Genomic DNA, 13,180 nt, shown 5'->3' with positions numbered 1-13,180 from the left:
CCCTTTGACTGAATCCAAACTTTGAAGAACAAATTCCTTTAATAATTGGGCTTTGCTCTGTGAAGTTTGGATTCAGCAATAAAAGGATTTGTCCTTTGAAGTTTGGATTCAGTTAAAGGGCCACACTTGATGACCTAGAGGTCTACATGAGACCTCAGGGAAACAGGTTCCTCATCCCTGGCTTAGCATTATTTATTTATTTAATATCTATTTATAGATTTATTTATTCTAAAGCACAAGCAAACTTTCCTACAATGTGATGTCTTTCATTTCAGAGTACAAATGATGAACAAGCTTGGTAGAATACAAATAAAACTTGACATATCTTAGATTGCTTGGTATAGTTTTAACCATCAAGTGATTTCTTTAAAAAAATTGAAATAGTCCCCCCCCTTTAAGAAACTTCTCTAAGCAGAGAAAACATGTGTATAAATAAGCTTACTAGTAACTGGATTGGAATACGTTATCACATGGAATGTGTGTGGATCTGCTCTGGCTGCTCGTATCAGTATCGACTTGGGTGCTTTGGGATGATAAAGCATTTCTTGGGACCCCCATAATAGCAAAGGTTTCTCCCTTAAACCACAGAAAATGGCTCACTCAGTGGACATTAAAGGGAATATGACTCTTTTCTTTGGCTCTGCATTGTTCAAACAAATCCATCTTCTGGGAAGCCAGGCCAGTAGTTGGGCTCATCTTCCCATTGGGGGTCATCTTCATGAATCACTGGAATTGTGACTGAGGGGCTCCTCCTGAAGTGCAGCTGGCACTGATTGAGGAACCAGAAACTTCCCAACTTACTAACTTACAAAGTTGCTCGAAGGCTAGAAATGCCCATTTCAGGGGTGCTGTTCAGTTGCTTATATTCAGGAAAGAAACCAAATGAAACTAGCCTAACTCCAAGGCTCAACCTTGCTTAAGTAGGGCATGCATTCAAAGCTGCCATGATGCTGGAGTGGGAGAAAAGACTGGAAGAGTCTTGACATGATCATCAAATGGGAAGAGAGAGATGTAGAGGGCTGGCTCACTCCATTTGCATGCTACCCTTCCTGGCCTAGAGGTCAATCTTCTTTGATACAGATTTGAGTCATCCTTTCCTTCTCCCTGCCCCAACCCTTTTCCCCTGCTTTAGCTGTCATGGGGTGGGGGATAAAGGGGTTATCCAGGGTTTACTGCATTAAATTCTTTGGTACACAATATGTAGAAGCTAATGAACACAGTAGCCAAATGTTTGATGAATTCAGACATCCCAGCTAATGGGGTAAAAACTCATCATTTGGGAAAAAAAAAAACTGGAAATCAGTCTGGCAGAAACTAGGTATAGACCAGACTCTCATATTGTCTGCCAAGATAAGCTCCAAATACATAACTTAGATAAATAGTGATGTCATAAACAAATTAGAAGAGTAAAGAAAAAATTATCCATCAGATCTGTGGATAGGGAAAGAGTTCATGACCAACAAGAGATAAAGAAGATCACAGAAAGTAAAATGAATAAATTTGGCTCCCTAAAATGAAAATGTTTTCCACAAACAAAGTCATGCAGCTAAAATTAGAAAACAAGCAGGTAAATAGGGAAAACTTTCAGCAGTAAGTTTTTCTGATAAATATATAAGTAATATTTCTAAAATATAGAAGTAATTGGTTCAAATTTATAAGGATAATAGTATTTAATGTTTTATATAAATGTGCACGTATAACCTATATCTGATTGCTTACCATCTCCGGAAGGGGGGAGGGGAAGGAGGCATGGAGGGATAGAATTTGGAACTCAAAACTTTAAATAAAAATTTTTTTTAAAAAAAATGTCATTCTCCAATTGATAAGTGTTTAGAATATATAACCAGGTCATTTTAAGAGAAAGAAATCTAAGCTATATTCATATTAGATATATATATATATACTCATATATAATAGTATATACATATTTAATATATTTATACAATAATATATACACATATAATGTGTATATATAATAGTATTTACATATTTAATATATTTATACAATAGTATATACATATATAATATGTACATACTCATATACATATTAAAAATGCTCTGTTTTTAATAGAGAGTTGCAAAATAAAACAATTTTGAGGTTCTACTTCATACCCATGACTGACTAAGATAAAAAGGGAAATCACAAATGTTGAGGTGATGTGGGAAAATAGGCACATTAAAGAACTATTAGTGGAATTGTGAACTAGTGCAACCATCCTGGAAAGCAATTTGGAACTATGTATGCACCAAAATTAAATTTTCATGCACTTTTCCCAATAATATTATGATTAGGTTTGTAGTAAAGAGAGCAAAGAAAGAGGAAAAAGACCTTTATGTACAAATGTATTTGTAGTAGCTCTTTTTTCATTGGCACAGAATTGGAAATTGAATAAGTGCCTGTTAACTGGGGAATGACTGAACAAATCATGATAAATAAACATGATGGAATAATATTATGCCATAAAGAAATCATGAAGCGGAAGGCTTCAGAGAAATCTGTGAAGATTTGTATGAACTTATGTAGGGTGAAGGGAGAAGAACCAGAGCAGTTTATTCATTAACAACAATACCGTAAAGACAAATAACCTTGAAGGATTTAGGAACTCTGATCAATGCAATGACCAGCTGTAATTCCAGAGGACTCATGATTAAACTGCTCACCTTTTGATAGAGAAGTGATGGACTCAGAATACAAGTTGATAGTTTTTGGACATGCCCAATATAGGAATTCATTCTGCTTGGTGATACATATTGGTAATTGGGGTTTTGTTTTTCTTGCTTTCTCAATTGTGTGTTTGGGGATGGGAGGAAGAAGGAGAGAAGAGGGATTTTCATTGATTGAAAAAATTAAAAAACAAATCCAAAGTGACAAGTTCTTCAGAAATGAGCAGGTTTCCATGGAAGTAGCTAGGGAACAGGCACAATACTCCATAGGATATACACTGGCCATCGTGAACCAGGTAAACCTGCTTAGTTTACCTCACCTGTTAAAATTTCCTTCCAGTTAAACATTTGCAGTCTTCAGAAAATCAATTACGTAAGTATACACAAAAATCAATGCAAGACAAATTTTTGGAGGGAAATCAGTAGCAACACTATTCCCATGGGGGATACTGAATCTGTCTGTCTGTCCATCCATCCATCCATCCCTCCATCAGTCTGTCTATCTGTTCATCTGTCTGTCCATCTGTCTGTCTCCGCCTTTCCCACTTTCTCTCTCTGCCTTCCTCTCCCTCCCTCTACCTACTCCCCTCTCTCTTCTCTTTCCTTTCTCTCTCCATATACACACACACTATATATGAAGATAATATGTATACCATATATACAACATAACTGTATATATTAGTGTAAACATACATGTATATGTGCATATCGACACATGCATTTAGGTTTATATACGCAGAAATGGTCATATATAGTATACATGTATATATGCATTCATATATGCATATAAATGTATGCACACACATCATGTTTCTTTGTGAAGCACAAGGTCTGAACACACAGTGGGAGAGGCTTATAGTATTTGTCTGATAATGGCCCTGCAATATTTGGTCTATGGTCCTAGGATTAGCCAAGCTGAGTTTGGAGGACAGACAGTCTGGCTATAGGAAGACAGATTTTTTCAACTACAACCATTCCTAAAATAATGTCTCCTGACTCATAGATGGCTTGTGACCTGTGATGGTAGAAGGTATGCTCACAATGACAAGATCTCACATCCTTGTTGGATTGCTGTTCATATGGAGATGTGACTTGAGATTGATCTGCATGTGTGTACGTAATGAAACGACCCCACTTCAGCCCTTCACTGATTTCTTGTAGCTTGATCTAGTCTTGCTGCAGTGCTGTCTACACTAACTTCCTGGGAAAGATTGAACATCTGTGCTTGCTGTTTGCTAATTGGAAGGCCCGTTGCCCATGAGTGACCACACTCAGCTTCCTGGTGATGCTTTTGAGTTGAGCCTGAGTGTCATTCCTTTCTTGGGACTGACAAGCCCTTGAAGACATGGGACCTTTTGGCCCCTGCAGAGTGCTTAGGCTTTCCATCTGAGCAGCTTTACAGCACACTGACAAGTCGTCAGGATGGATCCTCATTTTGGCTTGATGGGTGGGTGGAGATGTCTTTGCTTCAGCAGGCTATTTTGTCAGTCTTTATTATTGTCTAGAAGTCTTTGTCTTTTGTTTATAGTGGCTATTAGCATATTTTTACAGCTGAAAATCATCTTGGCAATTGTCACATGAAGGAGAGGTCCTGATTTACACTCTATAGACATACTTTTCTTGGAAAAATTTAGTCTGTTTTCCATCCTTGGTTTTGGAATGCCTGGAGCTTTGTGGAATGCCCTCTTTCCTTATGATAGCTAATAGCTTGAAAGAAAATTCACTTTCTATTATGTGTCTGTAACAAAACAAACAAATAAGCAAACTCTTTAAGTTAAGTTCTTTCATTCAGGCCCCATTTGCCAGGAGGGGTAACGGGGACACATAGTAAGAGATAGGTGGTGTGATTGGCAGATATCCATGAGTGCTGCCTCTCATTCCATTTTGTTTCCATTATGACAGTCACTTTGTTTTCCTGATTTTAATTTACTTCTCATCATTTCACTTCCTTCTGATGCCTATTACATGTAATCTTGGACTTTCCCTTAACTTCTGATCCTAGAAGAGAAAGATTCAGATCTGGAATGGACTGAAGAGGCCAACTAGTCCAATGCTTCCATTTGCAGATGAAGAGACTAAGGCTAGCTTAGGTGACTTGCCCAGGCTTACAAAGATAGTAAGTGACAAAGGCAGAACTGGGATACAAGACCTGACTCCAAATACTGGGCTCTTACAACTGCACCATTGTTTATACAAATCTTCCAATATCTTTTTCAATTTCTCACATTCATCATTTCTTTTTTTTGTTGTTCAGTCATGTCCAACTCTTTGTGACCCCATTTTGGCAAGGAGACTGGAGTGGTTTGCCATTTCCTTCTCCAACTCATTTTACAGATAAAGAACTGAGGCCAATTGTTAAGTGACTTGACTAGGATCGCACACCTAGTAAGTGTCTAGGGCTGTATTTGAATTCAGGAAGATGAGACTTCCTGATTCCAAGCCTCATGCTGTATCAATTGAACCACCTAGCTGCCCATTTTGCATTAGATTGCCCTATCACAATTTTTTCAGTCAATGGATTAGTGCCCATTTTGTTTTTCTTTTATGCCCCCCCCCCAAATGTAAATCTATAAATGTTTTGATATACATGGAGCTTTCCTCTTGATCTTTGACCTCCCTAGGGTGTATGCTCAGCCTGAATTCAGAGGAATCCTGCCAATCCCATGTGAGCCTGATCTGCCTCCTCTAAGACTGGTGCATTCAAAAAAGCTATCAGCTCTCTTCATCTATTTCAGGACAAAATTCTGCTTTCTCCTAATTCCTACTGAGCCATCTAGAACCAGGCTCATTGCCTGGACCTTAACAAGTTAAATATACAGCTTAATTTCTCCAAACTTGGTTAAAATGGGGGTCCACAGAATGAAGGTAGAGACCATACATATTTTGTACTTTTTTAATTTGAAGGCATACGTCTGACAAACTGATCTATATGTAAATCGTGTGCTGCTTGCAAAGGATATGTATGTCCAAACAGAATGTCAAAGTGAATAGACAAATAAATCAAGAAAAAGGCATTGATAGATATCTCTGGAGCATTGCCTACCCTTTTCCCAAGAGGAGTGTGATGCTTGCCTTGAGGGGAACAAGAAAAAGGTTCAGGAATCTACTCTTCTCTTTTCTGAGAGTGGGTACTGGACTAGAATGATATCTATCTGGCCCCATAAATATCGCTAGGCTGCAGGGCACAATGATTCAGAACAATGCTGCTTGCTTCTTTGGTTGCTATCCCTTAAAAGGGGTAGGATACCCCAAACTTAATACGCAGCAGCTTAGTCCTTTCCTGCCAAATGCTGGTTACACAAAAGACCATCACAAATAATGAATAGTGTGTAAACTCATTTATCAAAACATAGTAAATAGAAATCTGAGAAGTTATGTATTTCATATGCCTGGAAATACAGAAGAATGAAGGAGGAAATGAGTTGGAAATAAGATGAGATCTTGCTTAACCAAGAGACAAACCATGATCTCACTCAAGGGGAAAGTCACTGAAGTCTCTAGAGGCGATCCGGAAATTGGTTTGTTGTTATGGAGCCAGTTTCTCCTTCTTCTCTGCAAGAAAGTCTTTCTCTTTCTTCTCCCTGGATTTAGTCCCAAGAAGAATCTGGAACTAGATGTGTCTGTTTTGAAAAAGGAATACAAAACGTTTCTCCTCTCCAAAGCTCTTGCACCAACTCTCAGTAATGCTGTCAATACTTTGAGAACTCTCAACTCTTAGTCACAATGAAAGAATTGTAACAGACAAGTTGCCTTGGATACATGTTAATCTATACATTTCAGACTTGTAGCCTGATGTTGAGAGCTCCTTCGCCTTTGGGTTAGAGATGTGCTATGATCAATTATCTGCTTAGTATGTGTCCCAGGCATATCAAAATTTGATGGGAAAGTATCATTGGGTAGAAAATGGTCAACAGTACAATAAACAAAGATGTTAGGAACTTCTCCCTGCCACTTGCTAATAATTATTCCCCAATGAAAATATACTCCACAGTACCTTTTTCATGTAATCTCTATTTAAACAAGCCTCGTAATTGTTCCCTTTACATGCCTCCATGCATGAAACGAACTCCTCCTTCATGCAAATCTCTAGGTTTTTTCAAAGTACAGCTCAGGTATTTCCTTTCTCAATCACTCCAACTGTTAGATGTTCTCCTCTTGAAAATATTTTGTACAATTTAATATATATTTTTTATTTACTTACCTGCATGTGTGTTAATCCACTCAGTTCTGAAACTTTACATTGGGATTAATTGATTGGAGAGTTAGTGAATGAATAAAATCCATCTAATCATGCTTCATATTCTATTTACCCATTCACCCTAAACATCTTTCTACTTGCCACATCCCCTGTTGCCAACCCATATGTCATCTCACTCTCTTCCTCTTTTCTTCCCTCTGCCCTTCCATCCTTTCCCACCTGTTGCTTCTGGAAAAGACGGGACAAATGACCACCTGATGGACACACTCACCATCCCTATGACTTCCTAATCTATCAATCAATAAACTTTTACTAAATACCTACTCTGTGCCAGGTACTATGCTAAAACCTAGAAACCACCTTGGCCACCATTTCCTCATAAACATGGTCACCCCACTATTAGAATGGAAACTCCTTGAGAGCAGATATAGTCTCACTTTTTTTTGTATCAAGGAGGCACTTGATATGTGTCTCATCATTCAAATATCATTTATTTATTAATTCATTTATGTTGTATCTTCCCAGTAGAATGTAAGTAAGAATGAGGGCAGGGACTGCTTCATTTTTTAAAATCCCCAGTACCTGGCAAAGTGCCTTGCACATAGTAGGTGCTTAATAAATGTTTATATAATTAAATGAAGAACTTTCCCCCAATAATTGTCCTGATTGAAAATCCTGGTCTTTTTGGTTGTGTATGCTGATTATATAAGTTCATTTGAACTGAACATGTTTATCATTCCACTGAAACTCGAATTCCCTAGTGGCATAATCACGCTTAGTAGATTCATAGATCATTGAAGGTGGGCTGACAATGAAAGTCCATCTTGGCGTAGGAAATTATGTGATACTTACTACCTTGTTGTATAGATACTTTTAGATACTTTTCAATGTGCATTTACAATGAACAGTAGCTATTTCCTGTCTGTTTCCTTGAAGACACACATTTCCTGCTTTATGAAGACAATTGTAAGTCTTTGGTCTTTGAGGCCTGTCATCATAAAGTTACAAGCTACAAAGGGTTTGATTTTTTTTTTTAGGTTCAAATGTAGTGTGACCTTGGAATTTGGAGAAACATTTTAGTACAAAAGGGAAAAAAGGGAATGAAAAGAAAAACAACATAGAATCTTTTAAAAAAAAAGATAAATGGAAAAAAGGGAAAAGATTTGTTGGTTCAGAGGGGAGAATGCTACTAAAACATTCATGATGAAGATTTGCCTTTTCTGCGCAGTTGTGTGGGTTGGAGGCTTCAGATCTAGTTCAGTGAAATTGGTAAATTTTGCAGAGAACACCTCCATCTGTGAGCATTTTTACAGAAGGATGCAGCCCTCTGTTAATTGACAGCGTAGCTAGTGCCTGAAGTGACAAGGCATTTTACTGGGCATTGGGTAATGAGAATCAATAGCTGCCCACCCTGAAAGGCCAATAGCCATCTATCAACCCAGTAGGTTCCAGGGAAGCCAGCACATTGCAATATGGAACATCAACTCAACTTTATGTTGTTTTGGAAAAGCCAACTTTATCCAAGAGAACTTCCTTGAATGACCCCCCTGCACCTTTCTAGGACAAATATCATTGTGATGGGGAGAGAGCACAGGCACTGGTTCGTAAGGTCAGCCTACTCTCCAGGTAGTCTCCTGGTACGTGGCTTTGGAATTTTAACACCAGCCTCTATCATGTAATACTTCTGGGAGGAGGAGAGTAGAAGCTATAAAATCACTTCTCATCTCTCAGATTCACTCCCTATGCTATCTTGTATAAGTTATTTATTATTATCTCCATTTTACAGAAGGGGAACTGAGGTAGACAGAGTTTAAGTAACTTGCTCAAAGTCACACAGATAGTAAGAGTATAAAGTCAAAATTGAACTCAAGTCTTCCTTTCATTCCAGGTTCAGTGCTCTAATGCTCTATCCACTGAACCACAGGCTGCCTCGAAGGAAAATAGCTCAATCCATTCAAGGATGGATGGTTTTGAAATTGGCAAGTGCTTTCCTCACAATAGTCTCCTTGTGAAGTGGGCTGTTATGCCTGTTTGACAGCTGAGGAAACGGACTCAGAGCCTCAGTGAGGTGGACAATCTTCCAGAAAGTCCCATGACTAGTGGTCATTGAGAGCATAGGTGTTTTCATTTTTGGCATTTTATCTCTGGCACCTAATAAGTTTGGCATACTGTCAATATTTCATGAATGCATATTGATTGATTAACAAATGGAAGGGCCAGTCATGACTTCTCTCTGGTACTCCAAAGCTTGCTACCCTGCCTGTGAAGTGACCAAGCATGTGGTAGGAATAATAATGCCCCACTTGAGGGTGTAAGGTTGAATGTTTTAGACCCCTCATCATTAAGACTTTTTCCTCCCTGGCTTATTTCATTTTCAGAAAATTTTACTTAAATAAAAAAAACAAAACCCAGTATCAGTGAAGGATCTAAGACATTCAACCTTATTCCTTCTAGAGGAGTGGCAACATGGCCTCATCCTAGCTACAGTATTGGTAAGAGAACATGGCAAAATCTTCTATTGTCTTAACATTTCCTTCAGAAAGCTCTGTTCCCTTGGAAAACATCAAGGAAAAGATGTCTGGAAATAAAATATGAAATAAACAGTAGCATGAAAAACAGAGACCCTTAATTTTTTATGGTTGGCATTTTGGCTTTTTAAATTAGGAGAACATAGGGTGTGTTTTATAAAACACCAACTTGGTTCTGAAATCTACTCTGATAAACATCTGCTTCTCTCAGCAGAAAAAGTTCTCACTGCCAAGTTGGTCAAAAGTTTCGAGTGGGAAGTTTGTTGCTGATATATTTCAATGGGTGACTGTGAAAAATGATTGATGATGTTGAGCCCTCAGCTTTTCAAGGGGACTTCAGCTCTTTTTTCTGGCTAGCCTTGTGACCTGGTCACTGGAGAGCCCCGAGTCAAGGCTTGATGACCACTTGTCAAGGGCGATGCAGAAGGATCTTGTTCAGGTAAGGGCTGGACTCGTTGAAGTTCCTTGAAGCTCAGAGGCTCTGTGGTTCTCTTATGGGGCCTTAGTGATCATCTGGTCCAAGATGCCCCTTTTACTGATGAGTAAGATGAGGCACTTCCTCAAAGTAATAGAACTAGTAATTGATCGAGCCAGCATGAAAGTAGAAAGAAGAATGGTTCTGGAGTCAGAAGGCTTAGGTCCGAATGCTGCCTCTGATGCATGCTACCTATGTGACTTTAGCCTCTCTGGGTCTCATTTTTTTCAACTGTAATGAGAGAGCTGTGCTAATAATTTTTATGAAATTCAGTATGTATCTCTAGCTAAGGAAGATTCTTGACTTCCCCTGGATAAGAGACATCGGTTTCTCTCAGTTCTCTACTTAGTCTTTTCCTTTGAACCTGTATCTTGGCATGATTTCTCTTGTAGGAGAGGGTTTCTGTGACTTGTGACTCTGTCCATGCTGCATTGAAGTTATCTTTCAAAAGCTTATTGAATTTGGCATACTCTATGGCTTCCGGATAGCATCTTATTTCTCTCTTTCAGAATTTCATAGTAACTGGTGTCAGTTACCACTTAGCTTAGCACATGCCTCAGCAGTTCATTGCCCCCCAACTTCCCTCTGTATCTCTGGGTGTTGTTTGGCATTACCACCAACTGAATCACTTGACTCATTACTACCATCCCCTAGATACTGTCATTCCTCATGCCCCTGACTGTGTACCTCCTTGACTGACCTCTCCTAAAGTCTCCAATGCATATAGTATTTAAGTGGGATTAGATAGGGTAGGGGTAGAGACTGTACTGAGATTCCATTACTATAGCGAATTTGTGGGTGAGGAGACTCCCTCTATCAATTCAGGTCAACACCTCCTCTCCAGCCCATATTCTTAGAGAGTTGTCTAGAGGCTTGAGAGGGGCCTTGCCCAGGTCATACAGACAGTATAACATCAACAACACCAAACTAACATGCACAGGGATGTATGTATGTATGTATGTATAGCACTTTAAGATTTGCAAAGTGTTTAGCAAATATTATCTTACTTGCTTCTTAAAACAATTCTGAGAGGTAGGTGATATTATTTTTCTCCTTTTAGAGTTAGGGAAGCTGGAGCTGAGCAGTTAAGTGACTTGCCCAGGGTCATACAACCAGTAAGTGTCTGAGGCAGGATTTGAACTAGGATCTTTGTGACTCCAGGCCCCATGCTTTATCCATTGTATCACACAGATGTATATGTCGGAACCCACAGGTCTTCCTGGCTTTAAGAGTAACTATCTATTATACTTTCTCTCAGGATTAGAAAAGCAAAGCCTTTCACTTGATCATTGTAACAACTATATGAAGTAGACACTATTATTATTTTTTACCGTTTTATAGTGTAGGGAACCAAGGCCCAAGGAGGTTGCTCAGGGTCACAAGTTAGCAAGTGTCTGAAGCCTTCCTGACTCTGGTGCAGCACTTTGTCCCCTATGTCACCTAGCTGCCTTGACATAATTTCTTAATGTTCTATGCTCTAGGCTGGGACAGGATTTGAACGGTTGTCCTTTGGCTCAAGCTGCATAGCTTTTCCCACTGGACCATGTGGCCTCTCACTAGATGCCCAGCTAGTTTAGGGCCCAACAACGCATCTCTCCTGGTGGCTGCTGCACAGGCCAACAGGATTTCAGGAGCTTAAAGTCCTGGTGCAACGTCAGGTCTCTCTAGGCTTGATGGCCATTGTTCTACTCCAAAAGAATTCTCAGAACTTGGAGAAAGGTTGCCAAATAAATAACCACCCTGTGTAGCCTTTCTCTCAGAGCTAGAACACAATGAACATCACTTGTAATTACTGTGTATTTGTTCTCAGTGCTCCTAAGTCAAGCCCACAGATGGAGCCAAGGTTACATCCACTGCTTATGTTTTGTAGGTCTCTTCCTCCCCTCCCTCAGGAGCTCAATGGGTGAAGTTGATGGCTCTCTGTTCTTCTGCCACTATTTTACACTGTGACACTAAAAACACTTGGGCTCAACATTTAATTTGAATATCTATGGTGTAAAATTACCAGTATTCACAGCACTCTAGCATTTCCCTGACAAATTAATTGCCAATACAGTCTTCAGGAGTGAGTGCAAGTAGAGGGTAGCAGGGTTGAGGGTTCAGCTTGTGTGAATTAATTATAGGTGCCCTTGGTCATGAAGGAAAGTAGTGGTGGCAGAAGAGATAAGATTAAGAACTGTTGCTTTTGTTAAGAAGCACCTGCTTTGTTTTTTGTGTGTGTGCGCCTGATCAGTAGATCCAGAGGTTTGAGAAATACATATAATTTGGGGGGTTTTAGTGTCTACCTTTTGTAGACACAGTTTAATCTCTTAAACATCGTGTGCTCCACGCCTGCTGTGGGAACATTCTGGAGCCATACTGTGAACTGAAATTACCCACTTTCTACATCCTGGTTCCATTTTATTCAGTGTTCAATGCCTTGATTGGCATTAAGGTGAACAGAGCTTGGGGAATCATCTAAAACAATCCAGGTAGAGATATGTTGTTTTTGGTTGGGCCTGGGGAAGAAGTTACTTGCAACCTTGTCAATAATCTGACGGAAAACACTTCTGAAATACATCAGACCTTTGATCAATACAATCAATCTTGACTTTAGGGGACTGATGGTAAAATAGACTGCCATTCCTTTGGCAGACAGATCATAGAATCATAGACTTAGAGCTAGAAGGGACCTTAAAGAATATTTACTCTTGTTCCCTCGTTTTACACTTGAGTAAACTGAGGTCAAGAGAGGTTAAGTGGCTTGATCACCATCACATAGGTAATAAGAAGCAGAGACAAGATTGGAATTCAGGTGATGAACAGTAGGTATGAAACAAGGCACATGTTGCTGACCTTGGAGAATTTACTGAGGGGTGGGAAGGGGTAGGGTCGGGTCACTTCATAGTGACTGCAATATAAAGAAATCATCAAAAAATACCTACCTAAAACAACAAACAAAATGAAGTGGATCCTGCCTTTGGGATTTTGGAAAATAGCTGATCTCAAGAAAACTTTGAAAGATGCTTTATCAGAGTGACACAATTTTGTAAGCTTTCATGAAATATGCCCTTGAGCAAGTAACTTAATCCCTTTAGGTCCTAGTTTCCTCATCTGTAAAATGAGGGGGTTGGATTGTGATTGTCTCTAAGGTCCCTTCCAGCTTTAAATCTTATGATCTTTCCTTATTTCTGGTTCTTTACAACAATGAGCATTTGCCTGAAATAAACACTCTCTGACAAGGTGCCCATGTGATCATTGACGATTTGTCTCATTGAAGTTGTAATCCCCTGGCATTATCATCTACTGCTGAAGTGATTTTTATCTTTATTTTTT

The sequence above is a fragment of the Notamacropus eugenii genome, chromosome 3 (genome assembly GCF_028372415.1).
Source record: "Notamacropus eugenii isolate mMacEug1 chromosome 3, mMacEug1.pri_v2, whole genome shotgun sequence".
Lineage (NCBI taxonomy): Eukaryota > Metazoa > Chordata > Mammalia > Diprotodontia > Macropodidae > Notamacropus > Notamacropus eugenii.
Note: the sequence above shows the minus strand (reverse complement) of the source record.